Source organism: Muntiacus reevesi, chromosome 2, assembly GCF_963930625.1.
Source record: "Muntiacus reevesi chromosome 2, mMunRee1.1, whole genome shotgun sequence".
Taxonomy (NCBI): domain Eukaryota; kingdom Metazoa; phylum Chordata; class Mammalia; order Artiodactyla; family Cervidae; genus Muntiacus; species Muntiacus reevesi.
Genome location: NC_089250.1, coordinates 154632756 through 154656497, shown reverse-complemented (window position 1 = coordinate 154656497; position 23742 = coordinate 154632756). Strand labels below are relative to the sequence as shown.

The window sequence follows — 23742 nt, the reverse complement described above, 5'->3', positions numbered from 1 at the left end:
TCTCATTGTAAGCATATAGGAATGTAAGGGATTTCTGTGTGTTAATTTTACATCCTGCAACATTACTGTATTCAGTGATTAGCTTTAGTAATTTTCTGGTAGAGTCTTTAGGGTTTTCTATGTAGAGGATCATGTCATCTGCAAACAGTGAGAGTTTTACTTCTTCTTTTCCTATCTGGATTCCTTTTTTTTTCTTTTTCTGCTCTGATTGTTGTGGCCAATACTTCCAAAACTATGTTGAATAGTAGTGGTGAGAGTGGACACCCTTGTCTTGTTCCTGACTTTAAAGGAAATGCTTTCAATTTTTCACCATTGAGGATAATGTTTGCTGTGGGTTTGTCATATATAGCTTTTATTATGGTGAGGTATGTTCCTTCTATACCTGCTTTCTGGAGAGTTTTTATCATAAATGGATGTTGAATTTTGTCAAAGGCTTTTTCTGCATCTATTGAGATAATCATATGGTTTTTATCTTTCAATTTGTTAATGTGGTGTATTACATTGATTGATTTGTGGATATTAAAGAATCCTTGCATTCCTTGGGATAAAGCCCACTTGGTCATGATGCATGATCTTTTTAATATGTTGTTGGATTCTGTTTGCTAGAATTTTGTTAAGGATTTTTGCATCTATGTTCATCAGTGGTATTGGCCTGTAGTTTTCTTTTTTTGTGGCATCCTAGCCTGGTTTTGGTATTAGGGTGATGGTGGTCTCATAGAATGAGTTTGGAAGTTTGCCTTCTTCTGAAATTTTCTGGAAGAGTTTGAGTAAGATAGGTGTTAGCTCTTCTCTTAATTTTTGGTAGAATTCAACCGTGAAGCCATCTGGTCCTGGGTTTTTGTTTGCTGGAAGATTTCTGATTACAGTTTCGATTTCCGTGCTTGTGATGGGTCTGTTAAGATCTTCTATTTCTTCCTGGTTCAGTTTTGGAAAGTTATACTTTTCTAAGAATTTGTCCATTTTTTCCAAGTTGTCCATTTTATTGGCATAGAGCTGCTGGTAGTAGTCTCTTATGATCCTTTGTATTTTAGAGTTGTCTGTTGTGATCTCTCGATTTTCATTTCTAATTTTGTTGATTTGATTCTTCTCCCTTTGTTTCTTGATAAATCTGGCTAACAGCTTGTCAATTTTATTTACCTTTCCAAAAAACCAACTTTTAACTTTGTTGATTTTTGCTATGGTCTCTTTTGTTTCTTTTGCATTTATTTCTGCCCTAATTTTTAAGATTTCTTTCTGTCTACTAACCCTGGGGTTCTTCATTTCTTCCTTCTCTAGTTGCTTTAGGTGTAGAGTTAGGTTGTTTATTTGACTTTTTTCTTGTTTCTTGAGGTAAGCTTGTAATGCTATGAACCTTCCCCTTAGCACTGCTTTTACAGTGTCCCATAGGTTTTGGGTTGTTGTGTCTTCATTTTCATTCATTTCTATGCATATTTTGATTTCTTTTTTCATTTCTTCTATGATTTGTTTGTTATTCAGAAGCGTGTTATTTAGCCTCCATATGTTGGAATTTTTAACAATTTTTTTCCTGTAATTGAGATCTAATCTTACTGCATTGTAGTCAGAAAAGATGACGAATCATTTCAATTTTTTTGAATTTACCAAGGCTAGATTTATGGCCCAGGATGTGATCTATTCTGGAGAAGGTTCCATGTGCACTTGAGAAAAAGGTGAAATTGATTGTTTTGGTGTGAAAGGTCCTATAGATATCAATTAGGTCTAGTTGGACCATTGTGTCATTTAAAGTTGGTGTTTCCTTGTTAATTTTCTGTTTAGTTGATCTGCCCATAGGTGTGAGTGGGGTATTAAAGTCTCCCACTATTATTGTGTTATTGTTAATTTCCCCCTTCATTCTTGTTAGCATTTGTCTTACATATTGCGGTGCTCCTATGTTGGGTACATATATATTTATAATTGTTATATCTTCTTCTTGGATTGATCCTTTGATCATTATGTAGTGTCCTTCTTTGTCTCTTTTCACAGCCTTTATTTTGAAACTATTTTATCTGATATAAGTATTGCGACTTCTGCTTTCTTTTGGTCTCTGTTTGCATGGAGTATTTTTTTCCAGCCCTTCACTTTCAGTCGTATATGTCCCTTGCTTTGAGGTGGGTCTCTTGTAGACAGTATATATAGGGGTCTTGCTTTTGTATCCATTCAGCCAGTCTTTGTCTTTTGGTTGGGGCATTCAACCCATTTACATTGAAGGTAATTATTGATAAGAATGGTCCTGTTGCCATTTGCTTTGTTGTTTTGGGTTCACGTTCATACAACCTTTCTGTGTTTCCTGTCTAGAGAAGATCCTTTAGCATTTGTTGAAGAGCTGGTTTAGTGGTGCTGAATTATCTCAGCTTTTGCTTGTCTGTGAAGCTTTTGAATTCTCCTTCATATCTGAATGAAATCTTTGCTGGGTACAGTAATCTGGGTTATAGGTTATTCTCTTTCATAACTTTAAGTATGTCCTGCCATTCCCTTCTGGCCTGAAGAGTTTCTATTGAAAGATCAGCTGTTATCCTTATGGGAATTTCCTTTTTTGTTATTTGTTGTTTCTCCCTTGATGCTTTTAATATTTGTTCTTTGTGTTTGATCTTTGTTAATTTTACTAATAAGTGTCTTGGGATGTTTTGCCTTGGGTTTATCCTGTTTGGGACTCTCTGGGTTTCTTGGACTTGGGTGGTTATTTCCTTCCCCATTTGGGGGAAGTTTTCAGTTATTAACTCCTCGAGTATCTTCTCATGGCCTTTCTTTTTGTCTTCTTCTTCTGGGACTCCTATGATTTGAATGTTGGGGTGTTTCACATTGTCCCAGAGGTCCCTGAGGTTGTCCTCATTTCTTTTGATTCTTTTTTCTCTTTTCCTCTCTGCTTCATTTATTTCCACCATTTTATTTTCTACCTCACTTATCCTTTCTTCTGCCTCTGTTATTCTACTGTTTGTCCCCTCCAGAGTGTTTTTGATCTCATTTATTGCATTATTCATTTTTAATTGACTCTTTTATTTCTTCTAGGTCCTTGTTAAACATTTCTTGCATCTTCTCAATCCTTGTCTCCAGGTTATTTATCTGTAACTCCATTTTGTTTTCAAGATTTTGGATCATTTTTATTATCATTATTCTAAATTTTTTTTCAGGTAGATTCCCTATCTCCTCCTCTTTTGTTTGGCTTGGTGGGCATTTTTCATGTTCCTTTACCTGCTGGGTATTTCTCTGCCTTTTCATCTTATTTAGATTGCTGTGTTTGGAGTGGCCTTTCTGTATTCTGGTAGTCTGTGGTTCCTTTTTATTGTGGGGGTTCCTCCCAGTGGGTGGGGTTGGACAATTGGATAATTGGCTTGTCGAGGTTTGCTGGTTAGGGAAGCTTGCGTTGGTGTTCTGGTGGTTGGAGCTGGATTTCTTCTCTCTGGAGTGCAATGGAGTGTCCAGTAGTGAGTTTTGAGATGGGTCTATGGGTTTGGTGTGACTTTGGGCAGCCTGTATATTGATTCTCAGGGCTATGTTCCTGCATTGCTGGAGAATTTGCGTGGTATGTCTTGCTCTGGAACTTATTGGCTCTTGGGTGGTGGTTGGTTTCAGTGTAGGTATGGAGGCTTTTGGATGATCTCTTATTAATTAATGTTCCCTGTAGTCAGGAGTTCTCTGGTGTTCTCAGGTTTTTGGGCTTAAGCCTCTTGCCTCTGGATTTCAGTCTTATTCTTTCAGTAGCCTCAAGACTTCTCCCTCCATACAGCACTGATAATAAAACTTCTAGGTTAATGGTGAAAGGATTCTCCACAGTGAGGGACACCTAGAGAGGTTCACAGAGTTACATGAAGAAAAGGAGAGGAAGGAAGGAGATAGAGGTGAGCAGGAGGAGAAAAAGGGGGATTCAAGAGAGGAGAGACAGATCTAGGTTGTAGTCTGTTCCCTAAGTGTTCTCCACAGCTCAGAATACCCACAGAGATTCACAGAATTGGGTTGAGAAGAGAAGGGGGAGGGAGGAAATAGAGGTGATCTGGGGGAGAAAAAGGAGAATCAAAAGGGGGAGAGAGTGATCAAACCAGTAATCACACTCCTGAATAAAAATGGGTACTGAAGGTTGGATTCTTAAATGTCCAAAATTGATATCAAATACTGAAAAACAAAGATTAAAAATCTAGAGTAGAGGTTAGACTCTTAAAAATACAATAGTAAAAAAACCACAAAAACATTTAAGAAATATATATGGAGTTTGCTTTAAAGATAGGGTCCTTTTTTTTTTTTTGGCCAGGTTATAGTGGGTTATAAAAATGAAAATTAAGGAGTAATAGAGGAGTAATAGAGGACTTAAAAAAAAAGAAAAAGTAAAAAAAGAAAGAGAAAAAAATTTTTTAATTAAAAATAAAAAAATAGTAGTAAAAATATATCTAGGAATTTCTCTGGAGTTGTTGCGGGCAGTGTGGGTTCGGTTCAGTTTCAGATAGCTCCTTGTTCGAGCTTACACTTCTTGCTATCTAAAGGCCCCTTCCAGTGTAGTCGGTGTTAACTACAGGGATTTTAATCTGTTGTACCTGTCACTTCTGAAGCGGTTCCCTTTGTTTCTTTGGCTTCTGTTTGCAGGTCTCTTCAGTGTCTAATTTCTGCCCTGACGCATGGGGGCGGAGGTGGTCTCTTGTTCAGGTTCGCTTGTTCAGTCGTGCTGTGGGGAGGGAGGGGCACTGCAGACAAATATCACTGGCCTGTGTGGGGAGCACTCGCAGTGTTCCGGCCACACTGGGTTTGCCCCCGCTCACGGGTGTGTGCTTTCCCCGTCTACACTGCTCAGGCTCCAGGCTGCTCTCCAGGGAGCTGGCACTTCCCAGGCCTAAGCTGCTCAGATTCAGGTTTTTGGGTATTTCACAAACGCGCAGACTCGGTTGGGCCTGCATTTTGTGCCTTCCCCGGTTGGAGCAGCTCAGGCAGCCAGGAGCTTGTCGAGAGCACTCTCCCCGGGTGCAGGGCGCCTTCTCCCCTCCGTGGTCCCAGCCTCAGTTTCTGTGCGTGCAGGTCGGGTGCGCCTTGTGTCAGTTCTGGGGAGCTGGACTCTAGCTGCGACCTCCCGGCGGATGTTGACCATCCAGAATCTCAAGAAAGTCTTTGTTTAGAAGCTGGAGGCCTGTTTGCAGTTTGGTAGGGGGTGCCGTCTCTGGGGCTGGGTTTGCCCCTTTCCCCTCCCCGCTGCCTCCTGCCTCCGGCGGGCGATGGGCCAGTCTGCCACAGGCTAGCTCTTCTCTGGTATTTGCTCAGTCCTTCGTTCTGGGAACCTGGGAACCGGCGGGTAGTGCCTGAGTTTAGGGCTTTTCCCAACTTAAGTCTCTCTCTCTTGCTATCCCACAGTTTAAGTTGCTATCTCATGTTAGCTCCCTCCGATTGCCCTCAGGGCATTCAGGCCTGGTCCTTACCCTAAGCAATGCTGCCCACTCCTCTCTGTTCCACCCCCACTTGCTGGTGGCGGATGCAAGCATCTAGGGTACTTTTCTGCTGGGAGTTGCTTTTAGGTATGTAATCTGTGGGTTTTATTTATTTTTCCTCCCAGTTAGGTTGCCCTCCAAGATTCAAAAACTTCCCCCAGACCCGCCAGTGAGAGGGTTTCCTGGTGTTTGGAAACTTCCTCTATTAAGACTCCCTTCCCGGGACCGGTCTCCATCCCTAACTCTATTGTCTCTCTTTTTATCTTTTATATTTTGTCCTACCTCCTTTTGAAGACAATGGGCTGCTTTTCTGGGTGTCTGGTGTCCTCTGCTAGCGATCAGAAGTTGTTTTGTGGACTTTGCTCAGCGTTCAAATGTTCTTTCAATGAATTTGTAGGGGAGAAAGTGGTCTCCCCGTCCTATTCCTCTGCCATCTTAGTCCCCCACCCCCCACCCCAGATCTCTTCTTTTTCTTTTTTAAGACCCACGGGGAATTTCTCCACTGTTTCTTGGCTCCATGGCTCCCTGCTTGAGAACAGACCTGGCTGTAGATTTCCCAATGAGCTCTGTGAAACTGAGCCAGCTTTTATAGGTCAGAGTGGCCGCCTGGAGAAGGGAACAGAAAAGGATTCATTACAACAGGGTTTCTCAGCAATGGTAACAGCACTTATGTTTAGGATGGGACAATCTGTGTGTGAGGGGCTGTCCTGTGCCTTGTAGGGGGCCTACCAGCATCCCTGGCTTTCATGCACTAGATCCCAGAAGTGCCCTCTGGCTGTAACAACCCAAAATGTCTCCAGACATTGCCAAATATCCCCTGGGGAGGCAACGTCAGGGGAACCTATTGAGAACCTCTGCCTTGAGAAAACTTGGCCCCTGAGATTTGAGTCTCGGAAATTCCATTTCTACAGAGATGGAGTCTGGAAAAGGGAGTGTTTCCTGGTGGTTAGGAGCCCAGGCCTGCAAGTGGTGGATCATAACTGAGAACAAGTGTAAAGAGAACACACAGTGTATGTTGAATGAAAGGTGGTGATGGTATTAGAAGTTTTGTCTACAAGGGAAGTTTCTATATAAGGAAGAGGTGAGTGCAGTTGCCATGGGAATCAGCTGTGTTTGGGAAGACCATGCACTTGGGGTCCAATAGGATTCCCCGAGAACACACATCTGAGCAGACTCTGGGTGCTTTAACTTGGACCCGCGCCTGGGCAGCTGTTGAGCCTTCTGTTTGGCAGGGCTGGGCTGGGGCCCAGTGTGGTCACTTCTGCTCCTAGGCAGGCCTCAGCAATGCTATGTCTCTGCCCTTAAGGTGTGACCACTGTGATCTTCACCCTAACCCTCCTGATTACCATCCTGGGAGCTGTCATCATAGGTCTGATTTTAACGATAAAGAGAGGAAAACTGCAGAGGCAAAAATAAAGATATTTGGTGGCAAATCATAATGACGACATCACCATTCTGCCCCAGAGCAAGGTGAGGCCACACCTGGCCCAGACATCCACTTTCCTGCTCATTGCTGGTGCCCCATGGAAGGGTCCTGAGCTAGGGGCCTGTGAGGGCGCAGGCTGACTCACTTATAAAGTGAATGCTTCATGGAGAGCCTTAGGCCCTGAGTTTGGGTTCTAGACCTACCACTTTCTTGCTGGGAACATCATTTCCGGGCCTTATCTTCTGAATACTTAAATATGATCAGATGGTGTCTAAAGTTCCCTTCAGCTCTGTTTTCTGGTGCATAGAAGAACCTGTATGCATGTATGCTAAGTCACTTTAGTCGTGTCCAACTCCGTGGCCCCATGGACCATAGCCCACCAGGCTCCCCTGTCCATGGCATTCTCCAGGCAAGAATACTGGAGCGGGTTGCCATGTCTTCCTGACCAGAGATTGAACCTGTGTCTCCTGCACTGGCTGGCAGGTTCTTTACCCCTAGTGCCACCTGGGCAGTAGAAGAACCCATATATCCTGCTCAAATATTAAAGTTGTCTTCTGGGGAGCATTTAGTTATTTTCAAATCCACATCAACTTCTTTAACTTACTGATAATTAAGACAATACAATTCATTTATTCAACACACACATGTATTGCCCATCTACTTCAGGCCAGCAGAGTGGAGAGAACACCAGGAACGGATGCCTTCCGAGGGAGGTGGGAGCTCTGGAATAGGTCTGCAAGGTGAGGCAAAGACCCCCACAGGTCTCTGTGGATGTGGCTCAGGGATTGAATATTGCAGCACCATGAAGGTTTCAGAGAAGAGGTGTCATTTGGGGAGGGTGTGTTTGCTAGTGATGACCAGGAGTGAGGTAATGCCAGGGTACACTGAGGTGTGGGCTTCTCAGGGCTGCGAGGCTTGACATACCTTTAACAAGCATGACCTTATTTGATACATATATAACATTTATGTAATTCCAGAAAATACAGCATTAACTCTCTTTTATGCATACTTTAAGCTTGAAGTTTTGAAGTGTCTTCCCCCCCCCAACTTTTTTGTTTTGTTTTTGCTGTTGATATTAGACAGGGTAATTTTTGCCAGCATATATTGATTATTCTGAAGTACTTTTTGCCTTCCCAGAGGGATTAGTGAGAAATGTTCTTTAGAGTAGAAAGACAGAACCCAAGTTTCTACACTTTGATAAGAGCACTTTGTTCCTGAGGGAAGGTGAAGGGAAGGTTTCAAGTTTACTTTCAAGTGATTCTCAAAGTGATTGAAAACCCACAACTGAAATAAACTTTATGTCAAAAATTAAAAATTTTAGAATTTCAGATAGTACTTGTTCAGGAATACATGCTACTGATGATATTCAGAGAATAACAAGATAGGCAGATCAACTATTGAATTAGAATCTATGCACTTCAACAAATATATGAATCTCAAATATCTCAAAGCAAAAGTGTTCCAGAATGTTGTTGCTTGTTAGAAAAGTGCTCCAGTTAAACCAAGGAAAACAGGTTTGTTCTGAAGACATTTAGCTTAATCATAAAAATAAAGAAAGCATGATGAGTCAAAATCAAACATTCTTCTCATGTTATGTATATTTTATTCCTGTTATATTGGCTTTATTTTCAAAATAGTAGTTTGCAAAATTCGTTTCCTTTTATTGGTATTCTTAAATATACTATTTATTGAATAGATGAATTATGACTTTAAATAAAAGGTGACTTGACAGGTACTAAGTCAAAGTGTGGAGAAGGCAATGGCAACCCACTCCAGTATTCTTGCCTGGAGAATTCCGTGGACAGAGGAGCCTGGCAGGTTACAGTCCATTGGGTCACAAAGAGTCAAACATGACTGAGCGACTAACACTTTCACTTTCAAGTCAAAGAGGTTTGATGAGGAGATTGGGGTTCATTTGTAAATTATTTTGCAAGTGTCCCTGGGGATCCTGGGGCTCACTGGTCTGGCCTTGGGTGGATGATAGAATGAGGTAGAGGGGTGGTGGGGAGAAATTCTGAGCCCTCCTCTTCCTCTGCAACTAAAACAGCTCTGCTTTGGTCTATTATATTCTTCATTAGGGTCCTGAGTAAGACTCTTCTTGAAAAGCCGGGTTACTCTGTTTAAGATATATTCTCTAGGGACTTCCCTGGTGGTCCAGTGATTAAGGCTTTGTGTTCTCAATGTAGGGGACCTGGGCTTGATCCCTCGTCAGGGAACTAGATCCTGCATGTCATAATGAAAGATCCTACATGCTACAACTAAGACCTGGCCCAGCCAAATTAAAAAAAATATATAAATATTTTTTAAAAATCTTAAAATACATTCTCTAGGCATTGGGGAGGCCCTGGGGGCAGGGGGCAGAGAAGTCACATCCTCACGTGCTCATTGAGGAATGACTTCAGCATCAGGTCACGCATCAGGTTATGTGCCAGAGCCAGAACTTGATTTGCGGTAGCCTGAGCCCAGAGTCTTACCCACGACACTGTCTGTGTTGGCACAGACCCAGAAGAGGTATGTGGAGCAGTTCAGCACTTGCACTCCAGGTCAGAGAGATCAGGGTTGGAGTCCTGACTCTCATTTGTTAACTGCTATTCACCTTGGCACGGATCGTCCTCATCTATAAAAGCCACGGTCTCATTAGTACATGGTCATCCTACCGAGAGCAACCGAGTTGTGTCCTGTTTTGCAGCCACCCCTGAGGGCCACGCTTGTGTCCAGAGGGAACAACCGTATCACGTCTAGGGTGACAATTTCGGGGGATGTCAGTTCCTTTGCCAACAGCCTGCAGGGGCAAGAGCTCTTTTATGCACCAGTAGGGCTTTACCAGGCACTTCTGAGGGCAGAGTGGTTACATGCAGATGTTCAAATTCTGGCTGTACTACCTACAGATGAACAAGTTCCTTGAGCTTGTACTACCTACCTTGAACAAGTTCCCTAACCTCGGTGATCTCGTCTGTAAGAGGGCGAATCACACTGCCTTGCAGGGCCTGCTGCCTGTTAAATGAGGTCTCCTGTGTTGAGCAGTTAGCTCAGATCCTGGGCACAGCGCCGTGCTACCCCTCGGGTAGGTTTGGGCTGGGAGGTGCTCAGTGATCCCTTCCTAGGTGGATTTCTTGCCAGTCTTCTTTCCCTCCCCCACCGCCCCCAACCTTTCCTAGCTGTTTCTGAGTGTAGCATTTTCTGGTTAACCCTGAGTTAAGAACATTCTGCTCTGTCTCCAGCTCCAGGGCAAACATGTGGCCATCTGCTCTGTCGGTGACCAAGCAGAAGCCTGAATCAGGAAGCTGCCTGTGCTGCAGGAAATCCGGCTGGTGAGGCCCCCACCCCTGGGAGGAGACAAAACTGCTGCCCTCAGCCTCTCCTCTGCCAACTCCCCATTCCCACCTTGGGTGGGAGTGGCCCTCACCCCAAAGGGCAATGGTGGGAATCTGCTTCCTTAACTTGGCCCAAGACCACCACCCCAAGAGCCCAGACTGAGGTCCTCCTTAGGTCTGATTCAGCACCTGAATCCTGGGAGCTCTCCTAGCCTATTCTCTGCCTTTAATCCTGGCCTTAATCCTGCCTCTTTGTTCTTTGTGTCTATCTCCCTTGAACCCAGTCCTTGCAGGGAGTCAGGTTTATAGCATTCACTTCTGGACACCCTGGTTTTATGATGTGTTGTTTTAGTTGATCAGTCGTGTCTGACTCTTTGTGACCTCACGGACTGTAGCCCACCAGGCTCCTCTGTCCATGGGATTCTCCAGGCAAGAGTACTGGAGTGGGTAGCCACTCCCTTCTCCAGGGGGTCTGCCTGACCCAGGGATGGAACCCGGTTCTCCTGTACTGCAGGCAGATTCTTTACTGTCTGAGCCACCAGGGAAACCCTGTGGTTTTAGTAAATCCCCATCACTGGGGAGACTTCAATCATCCCCCTGGTTTATTTGCTAGAGGCAGACTGCCTGGATTTACCTCCCAGCTCTGCCACTAAGAAGTTGTATGATCTCTAACATGTTACTTTTATCTTTTGAGCATCAGTTTCCTAAGCTGTAAAATGGGAGCGGTCATAGTTCTTATCTCACAGGGTCTTTGTGAAAACTAGGTGACAGTGTGTAAACACACAGCATCATCCCTAGGACAGGAAACTTGCTATAATCACAAGCTATTATTCCATCATTATTTTCAGATGTATGAATTGAGGCATGAAAACATTGTCCCCTTCTTTGGTGTTTGCACAGAATCATCTGCATTGTCACCTAATATTGCAAAAAAGGAAGTCTTAAGGCAAGCAAAAGAATCAATCTTACCTCACACTTGATTAGTGACACCCTTATGGCAGAAAGTGAAGAAGAACTAAAGAGCCTCTTGATGAAAGTGAAAGAGGAGAGTGAAAAAGTTGGCTTAAAGCTCAACATTCAGAAAACTAAGATCATGGCATCCGGTCCCATCACTTCATGGCAAATGGATGGGAAAACAGTGGAAACAGTGGCTGACTTTATTTTTTGGGGCTTTAAAATCACTGCAGATGGTGATTGCAGCCATGAAATTAAAAGGCACTTACTCCTTGGAAGGAAAGTTATGACCAACCTAGATAGCCTATTAAAAAACAGAGACATTACCTTGTCAACAAAGGTCAAGGCTATGGTTTTTCCAGTGGTCATGTATGGATGTGAGATTTGGACCACAAGGAAGGTTGAACACCGAAGAACTGATGCTTTTGAACTGTGGTGTTGAAGACTCTTGAAAGTCCCTTGACTGCAAGGAGAAAAACCAGTCCATCCTAAAGGAGATGAGTCCTGGATATTCATTTAAAGGACTGATGTTGAAGCTGAAGCTCCAATACTTTGGCCACCTGATGTGAAGAGCTGACTCATTTGAAAAGACCCTGATCCTGGGAGGGATTGGGGGCAGGAGGAGACGGGGATGACAGAGGATGAGATGGTTGGATGACATCACCGACTCAATGGACGTGGGTTTGGGTCAACTCCGGGAGTTGGTGATGGACAGGGAGGCCTGGCATGCTGCGGTTCATGGGGTCACAAAGAGTCAGACACGACTGGGTGACAACTGAACTGAACTGAATAAAGAAGCTTATCAGTGCTTTTGCCCCTTCATCTAAGAGCAGTTCTTCTCCAGTCTAATTTCAAGATCTAAATTATCTTGCTGGGCTGCCTGCAGAGGATTAAATAAGCAGCGCAGTTGCCAAGTGTCTGGTTTCTCCGTTCTGGGTGGAAATTGTCTGAGCTTGGTTTTGTCTCCTATGGTGTCATAGCTACTTCTAGACTGTGTTCCTGGGCCCACCCTCCCCGTGGTATGTGACCATCAGCTTTATGTCAGGAACAAGGAAATATTTGTAAAACTCAAGACTGCGTAAATTTCTCAATATTGAATTTGGTTATGGTATCTCCCAGGAAGAGTTCTGGTTACTAGATTTAGAGTTCTCTGCCTCAGGTGTTATCATTTCTGCTTAACATCATCCAATGCATTAGGATCAAATCTATAGGGACTATGAAGCTCCCTGTGCTTCCAGGTGACTTACTTGTGATGTTTGGAATAATTGTGTTTTTTAGGATGTTTTTGGAGAAGACAATGGCACCCCACTCCAGTACTCTTGCCTGGAAAATCCCATGGACGGAGGAGCCTGGCTGCAGTCCATGGGGTCGCTAAGAGTCGGACACAACTGAGCGTCTTCACTTTCACTTTCACTTTTCACTTTCATGCATTGGAGAAGGAAATGGCAACCCACTCCAGTGTTCTTGCCTGGAGAATCCCAGGGACAGGGGGGCCTGGTAGGCTGCCGTCTATGGGGCCGCACAGAGTTGGACATGACTGAAGTGACTTAGCAGCAGCAGCAGGATGTTTTGAAAAACTCAGGCAATGAAATGGATTTGACATTCAAGCTCTCATTTGCATATGACATAGTCAGTGTGAGTATCACATAAACCTATGTAAAGAACAAACAGTGTTTGTGAGTTGTTCTGTGTCTTGCATTAACTGTAGTCTTTCTTGAAAATTCTGGTCCTCCTCAAATCTCTTCAAACAAAGTAATTCCACTCCTAAAATCCACCTCTTCCATCAGATTTTCCATCCTTTTCACCCTCCCTGATCTCAAGTACATGTCAACAGAGTAGTGAAATATTTTACACTCAAGTTGGAAGGGTTACCTAAATATGAATGGAGTATTTACATTTTAGCATAGAATTTTTTTACCCCAAAGAAAATCTAATTACTGGATCATAAAGTGAGTTGGAGAGGGAGATCCTAATAACCCTTCCTTATCCCTAACCTTTGATTCTTTTCTCCAGAAAATGGGAATAACTGCCACAGTCACCATAGAGCTGTTGATCTAAGAGGTGGCCTTAGGATGCATATCTGAGAAAGTAAACTAGCAGGTGAATCTTTACTTTGGGCAAAGAGGGTTGCGATGGGTGTAAAGAAGAGGAGGAGAAATAATAGTAAAAATAGCTAAAATATATTTAGTGCTTACTTTTTTCTCACAACAAAATATAAGGAAGATCTAAAAAAAAAGGTAGATTTATTATCATCCCTATTTCACAGGTGGAAAATGACTTGTGGGACCCATTCTGAGGGTGCTGTCTTCACCCTGGGCTAAAATCCAGCTGGTCTTTTTAAGCTCACTGCATCTGCTTTTTCCACTAGAGGGGACCAAGCCAATGACCTGGAAATGGGTCCTGGTGAGGGAGTCACTCACCCTGACCCATGGCTGCAGGACAAGGCTGTCTGTCCATGAATCAACATTCCCATCCATCAACTGATAGATTCCTATAGGCAAGACCCTGCTTGAGTGTTGTGGGGGATACATGGGTGAAATACAAACTGCTCTCCTGGGTTTTTAGGCCAGTGAGTCACTCAGTGACTGTGGCAAGTTACTTCCCCTCTAATGGTAGGAACGGATCAGTGAGCTTAGAAGGAGCAACTGGATTTTAGCCCAGGGTGAAGAGAGCATTTTCAGAATGCTGGTCCACAGTGTCATGGCCCACCTGACTCATTTTCCATCTGAAATAGGGATAAAAATAGATTTGCCTCATATTCCGTTGCAAGGATAAGGTAAATTAATGAACACAAAGTGCGAGAAAGTATCTGAGCCAGAGGAAGTATCAGATATATTTTAGCTATTATTATTATTATTGTTACTCAGCCTCCATGTAGGTTTCATGGATGAGGTTGACCTGATTGACCTCGAAGGACATTTGTTCCTCAAGAATTTGATTGCTCTTTGTGTCTAAGGAGCTAAGTCTTAATGACCCTGTTAAACTTTGACCTCCCAGGCCTTAGTGGGAAGCCAATATATTGTTACCAAGCAAGGCAGACAAAGAGAAACCTCCCTGTGATTGGTTTCTGTGGACATCTCTGGGCCACCACTCATACTATTTTAGTAAAACTTTACTGAGTGTCTCTTAAGGATTTGATCTAATCTGTGCATGTTCTTAGGAGGACAAGGACTTGTTTTCATCTTTGAATGGCTTAAAATTAAGCTAGAGAAAAAAAGAAGAGGTCAGGATTTGTACATAGGAAATTATTTAGATGGTGCTGTAACAGTTTTAAAATAGGAAACTCTGACGTGGTATCCTCTCCTCTGGGATCTTCTCTTATTCCCCTCCCCTACTTTCCATTCAGTTCGGTTCAGTTCAGTTATTCTGTCGTGTCCAACTCTTTGCGACCCCATGAACTGCAGCACACCAGGCCTCCCTGTCCATCACCAACTCCCGGAGTTTACTCAAACTCATGTCCATTGAGTTGGTGATGCCATCCAGCCATCTCATCTTCTGTTGTCCCCTTCTCCTCCTGCCCCCAATCCCTCCCAGCATCAGGGTCTTTTCCAATGAGTCTACTCTTTGCATGAGGTGGCCAAAGTATTGGAGTTTCAGCTTCATCATCAGTTCTTCCAATGAACACCCAGGACTGATCTTTAGGATGGACTGGTTGGATCTCCTTGCAGTCCAAGGGATTCTCAAGAATCTTCTCCAACACCACAGTTCAAAAGCATCAATTTTTTGTGCTCAGCTTTCTTCACAGTCCAACTCTCACATCCATACATAACTACTTTCCATTACCTTCCCACTAAGCCCAGGGAAATAGTCTCATCTCATCTCCAGTGATCTGCCTCCCATCCCAATCAAAGCAGTTGGCATCATTTATATGGGAGGTAAAGAGAAAGCTAGTAAGTTCTCACCATGATGTGAGTGACTAGCCTTTTTGGTGTGGGTGTTTGGTTTTTGAGAACTAACTCAAAGGATGGTCTGGAGAAATGCTGGGGAGAGTGTGAATGACACTTTGAAGGGGACAGTCTCCCAGGTGGTCATCAGCTATTTTAGGATCACTGAGTCTGTCCTCCAATCCACGCCAGAAGAACAAAGGACAGCTCGACTCTTTGCTTTGGAAGGCTTGCTGTCTCCTGAAATGAAGTGTGCTCATTGCACTATGTCAAGGCTCATGTAGGGCCTCTGAGGCCAATTATTCTGCAAACATTCCTTGAAAGGGGGTTAAGAATAACAGAAAATTCCCTATAGCATGTTGGAGCTCTGGCATGGGTGACTTAGACGCGAACCCAGGTGCTGGACCGAGCTCTGAGGGTCAGGTTGCACTTCTGGCCATCACATGCCAGTCATAAGAACAATTCCTTTCACAATATCCATTTGACCAGAACCTCCTCTATACCAGATATCAGCGAGACTCTGAGATGCCACCGACTTTTCAAGATAGAAAATGCATACTGATCAAGCGCCTAATTGGGTTAACACAATTGGGAGGGTGCAGAGGAATGCATCTTATTGTCCTGTGCTCAGAGAGTTCAACCCACTGGGGCCAGCTTGGGAAGGATCTTTGGAGAGTATAATACTCATCTTGAGTTAGGGATGGGCCTTTGTTTCTCAGTGAGAGACATCTTGATTAAGAGGATGAAGGACAGTTTGGCATAGAAGTCGTCTTGGGGATTTAAACCCTGGCTCTGCCATGTAGGGATCAGATGACCTTAGCTAGTGTCCCTGTGTATGAAATAAAGATGACAGTACCTGCCTCATAGCGTTGTTATGAGCACTAAGATATGCATGTTGCTTAGCATCATGCTTGCTCTAAAACAGTTATCTGATAAATGTTAATTGTTAGTGTTAGCAGGAGTATGGTTTACTCTGGAGGAGGAAATGGAAACCCACTCCAGTATTCTTGCCTGGGAAATCCCATGGACTGCGGAGCCTGGCCAGCTACAGTGCTTGGAGTCACAGAGTCAGGCACGACTTAGCAACTGAGCATGCATGGTGTTACTGTTACCCCCGATAACCCAACTGCTAATACTGAAAACCATACACTTTCTTATTTAATTGAACAATAGGACAAACCTGCATTGTTTAAATACAGTACCACCAGCTACATGTGACTACTGAACATTAGCAGTGTGGCTAGTACAAATGGAGATGTACTAAAAGATAAAATACATGCCAGTTTTTGAAGATTTAGTTTTTTAAAAAAAGGAATGTGAAATATTTCAATAATATTTTCATGTTGATGAAATAAGTTGAAACAATAAGTTTTTTTAATACATTGGGTTATATAAAATATTAAAAGTAATTTTACCTGCTTAACTAAAAGGTTAAACATGATACATGTGCTTACATTATATTTTTATTGGACAGTGCTGTTAATAATTAGCAATTAACCTTGTGGTTAATTTCTCCTTAGCTCCAATATTTGTAATATTCATATTTACTTCATTTTCAAAAGGAAAAATAAAGAGGTTAGTGAGGTAAAGTAACCAGCCCAACTGGCAAGAGGCAGATTGGGCTCTGCAAACAGTCTGTCTCCAAAAACTGAATTCTTTCTTCCTTGCCAAGTGCTAGAGAACATAGGTGTGCAGATTCAGAGGGAGGAGCTGTGTGGGCCAGCCTCAGCCTTCCAATTGGAAAATAAATGTGGCCTCAGACACGTAGGTAATAGAACTGCCAAAAGTGTATGAAACCTGGCACTTAAATTGTGAGACTCTCATGGTTCTCTTTGTTCTCAGACAACAGAATACATTCCAGGCCATTATCGGACATTTCCATCAAGATAGAAAAGTAAAAACAAAACAGACAGATGCATGCCATCTCTTGGAGAGAACTACCTTCCTAGGATTTCGGGCATCCCTAAACTTGTCAGTTTTGTCCTCATGGAAGGAGCTCTGCTAATATCCCTGGGTGTCAGGGGTGGTCAGCAGCAACCAGAATGTAGAAGGTCTCATATCTGGGGTGTGCCTGGTACTAGCAAGGACAGGGACAGTTGTGTGTGTCCAGGAGGAGTCCTGCGGAATGGAGAGGTCTCTGTGAGGTCTGAGAGGACTCTGGATGGGACTCAGGTCTCCCCAGATTTCAAGCCCAGACCTCTGTTTTTTGGAGCCTCGCCGGAAACATTCCTGAGGCAACCCCACCCAGGGCCCTCCGGGACTGGTTCAGCGAGTCGCATTTCTGAAATGTGATTCAACTTTGTCATCTCAAGAAACAACGAAGCAGAGTGGTAAAGGAACACAGCTTCCTGGTTTTTTAGGGGTGAGGTGGGGGTAGTGTACCCACGGCCTTGAATGTTTCCTTATTGCTTTCTGTATTAGCCTGGATTCTCTGCAATACTGGCTCAGGACTCTTGCTAAAGACGGCAGTGATTCAGCCTGACATTACTGCTGGAGGAAGAGGGGAGTCCTGGAGCTGATGCCCAGGAGGCCCAAGGACCCTGTCCCAGCGTGCAGTAATCCATTCAGGGACACTCCTCGAATTCCTCCTTGCTGGACACCGGTGCCACCTTGTGACCACATCGCGTGACTCAAGGCTAGACTTGTGATTCATTTAAACCCGACAGGGGTCTCAGAAGAAGAGGCATGCTTTCACCTACCCGCTTCCTCCTCCACCCTCCTCTACAAACACCAGGGCTCCAGAAACAGTAAAACTAGGGGTTGAGAAGTGGCTGGGCTTCAAAGGTGACCCAACCTGGGTTTATCTTCCAGCTCTACCTCTGCTCCCTGGGAGCAGTTTATTTTTTAAATATTTTAACATATCTTAAAAAAATTTTTTTTTAACTTGGGGTATAATTGCTTTAGAATGTTGTATTAGTTTCTGTTGTACAACAATGTGAACCAGTCATATGTGTCCATATGTCCCGTCCCTCTTGAGCCTCCCTCCCCCACAGGGAGCAATTTAAAACCCCGAATTTCTTCATTGTGAGAGACCGCCCCCCCCGCCCCAATGCCCTCATCTCCTTGGCAAATAAGAGTCATCACTCCCCTGGGGACTGACCTCCTTCGGCCCACCGTCAGATTAAGTCTTCTTCCTCCATTCTGATCAGTCTCCTCTGCATTCAGGCTTGCTTTGTGTGATATGTAATCTGCAGTAATACAGGTTCTTGTGTCTGGGCCCAAGCATTCCTTTATTCTTTTAAGCTCCCCAGGTGATTTTAATGTGCAGTCAAGGCTGAGAACAATTGACAAGGACAAGTCTTCTCAGCTTAACAGGTACATGCATCTCCTGGGGACTGGGTTTAAATGCACAATCGGATCCAGTAGGTCTGGGCAGAGCCTGAGATTCTGCATTTCTGCTGATCTCCCAGGTGATGCTGATGCTGCTGGTCCCTGGGATATCTTTCAAGTAGCAGGGGTCTAAGGCAGACCCATCTCACAAATGCTAAAATTGAGGCCCAGTTAGATGATTTGTTTGAAGAAACTTAGTGATAAAGTTTAGGTTTGAACATGTCTTCTGGCTCTAGGCTCTTTTTCTGTCCTCTTTATAAATAAATAATATTATAAATAATAGTGTTTTCCTATTGCATACAAATAATTGATGCAACGTGTTGTGGTGCATGGGCTTAGTTGCTGCATGACATGTGGGATCCCAGCCCCCCGACCTGGGGTCAAATCCACGTCCTCTGCATTGCCAGGCAGACTCCCAAACACTGGGCCACCGGGAAGTCCCGTCATTTTTGTTTTGACAAGAAGAGTGAGGTTCATGGGGTAAAATTACTTGCCCTCTACCATGTGGTAGAGCTGGGGTTTGAACCCAAGAGTCTGATTACAAGACTACTTTTTTTTTTTAAGCTGGCCTTGCCTCTGTGGCTCCACATTAAGGGGCCGGAAACTGTCTTCTCCTTTTTGGATGTCCCTGCCCAGGGTGACCCCCTGGGTGAGGGGCTCTTGAACAAATGAATGTGGAAATGGACATGTCTCCCACCACGGGCTTGTCTGTTTCTGTCTGTCAGTCTCTGTCTTCCAGCAGTGTCCATCATCATCTGCTCTAATCCATTGACTCATTTTCAGTCTTCAGGGCCTGCTATTCCTCCATAGGAGCCCCCTGGGGTCTCATGGCAACCTGAAGCCTTCCAACTGCCTGGTGGAAGGTTGGATGCAGGTGAAGCTGTTGGGATTCGGGCTGTGGGAACTCCAGCATGGCTGGACATACAGAACATACGATGAGGAAACGCCGGACCTGTTGGGTCACCACTGCAAACCCTGCACCCACTAGCTGTCAGATGAGGGGTACAGGGCTCCTCAGCCCCCCTGCGCTTTCTGATGCTTACTCGCTCAGGTCCCTGCAGGTGGGCTCTCCTCTGGGTTGGATGGATACAGTTGTTCCGGTCACCCAAAGAGAAGAAAAAAAAAAAAACACACCCCACTGGTGGCCTGAGTCCATGGCGGGGTGTCTGAGTGAGGAGCCTAGTCCTTGCCCTAACTTAGCTGGGTGAGCTGAAGGGAGTCCCTGCCCTTGTCTTCAGCCTTCTTGTCCCCTCATGTCTTCATCCTGTCTTCTCAGCAGAGAAGGCACCACCCGCCAGGCCCCTTAGAGTTGATGAGCTTGGTAGTTCTCCACCCTCTCTGCACTTCAGTATCACTTGAGAAGCTTCAAAAGACGTGAAAGGGGCTGGGTCCCATCCTGTGCCAACTGAATCAGGACTTATGAAGACGGGGTCTGGGCATCTGTGTTGTTTTCTGAAAGCCTCCCAAGTGATTCTGATGTACACTTGAGACAAGACACAACCTGGAGCCCAGCCCTCCTTCACCTGTGTGCGAACCGAGACCCCACGCCTCTTCCTGCGTGTCCAGGCTTGCTGAGCACCCTTGACTCTTGCCTTGCACTGCCCTGGGCCCTAGTGAGCCCAGCGTGCTCCGCTTTGACCGCCTCTCTCTAAAGCAGCACACTGCCAGCTGCTTCGCTGTGTGCACCTGGGGAGGTGTCTGTAAAATGGTATCTTGCAGAAAAGACAAAGGGGGAAACAGTGAAAACCTGTTAGTAGCCATTTCTTCCTCCCCATCCTCCACTGTATTTTCTTTCTATGATTGTAGTTTATAATGATATAAAAATCTATAAACATCACCACAAAAGAAATGTAAGTTTATAAAATATCCAGCACATCTGTAGAGACAGAATGTGGATTGGTGGTTGGCAGGAGTTGGGAGGTGGGGGAAACGGTCAGAAACTGGTTCATGGATTCAAGGTTTTATTTTGGGGTGTCAGAAATGTTTTGGAACTAGATGTAATAGCTGTATGGAATTGCCAAGGTACTTAATGCCACTGAGTTGTTCACTTTCGAGTAGTTTTATGTTCTATGAATTGTTAGATGATTTTTTTTTTAATGTAGGCAGTACAGAAAGGAAAAAGGAAAAGAAAAGCCGCCTGTAATTGCACAGTGATGAGTTAACTGCTGTTAACGCATGAGGGCAGGATCATCCTCACTAGTTCATTCATAGTCACACACATGGGCCCCCAAGTGTGTGAATATGGAGACGTCTCCAAACATCAGGGCCAACTTCTCAGGGGCTTGATACTTTCAGGGCTCCTGTGCTTCCTGGAAAAAGAAGAGGTGACTTTTCCTGTTCCACCCAGCAGCTCTGACCTTTGACAGTCTTGGCTTTGCAGAGTTCTACTTTATGCCCCCACAACTACTGTGGCTCCGCCAGGTGCCCTGGTCTGGCAGCCCGAAGGGAGATGCTTACAGCTCTGTCTTCCTGATGAGAGCTGATCCACCACCAGGACCTTGGACCTTTTGATGATCAAAACCTGACGCCAGCGGGGAATGCTGGGAGAGACTCCTTGGCCGGCTTGGTCATTCAGTCCAGCCTTTTTTCTTTCCTGTGTAGTCAGTTTTTTTATTTTAAAAATCTTACATCTTTAGACCCTTTTTATTTTGAACAGTTCCATCCTTCCACCCTTTTTTGGTCTTTTAAGATACTGACATTTTCAGAGTCCAGATCTCTTGTCTTGTAGAATGTGCTACTATCTGAATTTGTCAGTTTCCCAATGCCTGGATGTAGGTTATTTTTAACAAGAATACTTCTTCACATCAGGAAGCACAGGATATTATTGATGTCAGTTACTTCCCTGGTTGCTTAGCTGGTAAAGAATCCAACTGCAGTGCAGGAGACCCTGGTTCAATTTCTGGGTTGAGAAGATGCCCTGGAGGAGGGCATGGCAACCCAATCCAGTGTCCTTGCTTGGAGAATCCCCATGGACAGAGGAGACTGGGGGAGCTACAGTCCATGGGGTTGCAAAGAGTCGGAATCGACTGAGAAGCTACGCACAGCAATGAGAACTACCTTTTAAATGCTTGCTTTTATTTTTTGCTTTGTGAGATGTTTATTAATTTAGAATCTAATCCAGTTTCATTTTTTATTTTTAAAATTCATATTCTTCCTTAAAGAATTAGAAGACAAATTACAGTTTGGTTACAAAAAATTGAGGAACGCAGAACTACACACTTTATTCAGTAATAGCAGCCAGAGCAATTCTGTAAGGAAATGAGTCAGATTGTGTCACTTCTCTACCCAGAATCTCCCCCTGACTTCCCATTTGGGTAGTGAAAGATAAGCCCTTACAATAAATAGCCTCCAAGATCACTGAAGCCTCTGATGGAGCCTCTGTGACTCATATTAGTGTTTGGTGGCTCAGTGGTAAGGATTCTACCTGCCAAGCAGGAGATGCAGGTTCAATCCCTGGTCTGGGAAGATCCCCTGGAGAAGGGAGTGGCAACCCACCCCAGTATTGTATTCTTGCCTGAAAAATACCATGGACGGAGGAGCCTGGCGGGCTATAGTCTAAGGGGTTGCAAAGAGTTGGACATGACTTAGAGATTAAAACAAAGAGGGCTGTGACCACAGCTGGCTAGCTTGAAACAATATTCTTGCACAGTTCTAGAGACTAGAAGTCCAAAATCAAGGTTCAGCTGGGCTGAGCACCCTCTAGATACCCTGGGGGAGGCCCAGTCTTTGCCTCTTTCAAGGTAGCTGCCCCAGCCTTCCTGGGTTTGCGACCACATAGCTCCAATCTCTGCTTCCATCTTCACATTGCCACGTCTTCTGTGTACATTTCTTTTGTACGTCTCTCATGAGGATATTGTCCTTGGATCAGAGCCCACTCAGATAATCCAAGATGATTGCCTCAACCCCAGATAATTATATTTGCAAAGACAGTTTTTCTTCAAGTAAGGTCACATTCACAGGTCCTGTGGATCAGGACACAGACATATCTCTCCGGGGACCACCATGCAGCCTCCTCCATCTTCCTAATTCCACCTCCTGTGCTTTGCTCCTTTTAATCGCACTGGCCACCTTTCAGTTCAGTCACTCAGTCGTGTCCGACTCTTTGTGACCCCATGAACTGCAGCACACCAGGCCTCCCTGTCCATCACCAACTCCCAGAGTTTACTCAAACTCATGTCCATCGAGTTGGTGATGCCATTCAGCCATCTCATCCTCTGTTGTCCCCTTCTCCTCCTGCCCCCAATCCCTCCCAGCATCAGGGTCTTTTCCAATGAGTCAACTCTTCACATGAGGTGGCCAAAGTATTAGAGTTTCAGTATCAGCATCAGTCCTTCCAATGAACACCCAGGGCTGATCTCCTCTAGGATGGACTGGTTGGATCTCCTTGCAGTCCAAGGGACTCTCAAGAGTCTTCTCCAACACCACAGTTCAAAACCATCAATTCTTCGGCTCTCAGCTTTCTTCACAGTCCAACTCTCACATCCATACATGACCACTGGAAAAACCATAACCTTGACTAGACAGACCTTTGTTGGCAAAGTAATGTCTCTGCTTTTTAATACGCTGTCTAGGTTGGTTATAACTTTCCTTTTAAGGAGTAAGCGTCTTTCAATTTCATGGCTGCAATCACCATCTACAGCAGTTTGGGAGCCCAGAAATATAAAGTCTGACAGTTTTCCTACTGTTTCCCCATCTATTTCCCATGAAGTGATGGGAACAGATGTCATGATCTGAGTTTTCTGAATGTTGAGCTTTAAGCCAACTTTTCACTCTCCTCTTTCACTTTCATCAAGAGGCTTTTTAGTTCCTCTTCACTTTTTGCCATGAGAGTGGTGTCATCTGCATATCTGAGATTATTGATGTTTCTCCCGGCAATCTTGATTCCACCTTGTGCTTCCTCCAGCCCAGTGTTTCTCATGATGTACTCTGCATATAAGTTAAATAAGCAGGGTGACAATATACAGCCTTGATGTACTCCTTTTCCTATTTGGAATTAGTCTGTTCCATGTCCAGTTCTAACTGTTGCTTCCTGACCTGCATACAGGTTTCTCAAGAGGCAGGTCAGGTGGTCTGGTATTCCCATGTCTTTCAGAATTTTCCACAGTTTATTGTGATCCACACAGTCAAAGGCTTTGGCATAGTCAATAAAGCAGAAATAGATGTTTTTCTGGAACTCTCTTGCTGTTTCGATGATCCAGCGGATGTTGGCAATTTGATCTCTGGTTCCTCTGCCTTTTCTAAATCTAGCTTGAACATCTGGAAGTTCATGGTTCACATATTGCTGAAGCCTGTCTTGGAGAATTTTGAGCATTACTTTACTAGCGTGTGAGATGAGCGCAATTGTGTGGTAGTTTGAGCATTCTCTGGCCACCTATATGTGCCTCCAAAGTGACGCACTTTCACTCCAGAGTCTTTGCACAAGCTGTGCCCTCTGT

General features: G+C 44.3%; 1 pseudogene; it reads left to right on the top strand.

Moving 5' to 3' along the window:
- LOC136157290 (guanylate cyclase 2G-like) overlaps nt 1-23742 on the top strand; it is a 50169-nt pseudogene that overhangs the window by 5513 nt on the left and 20914 nt on the right.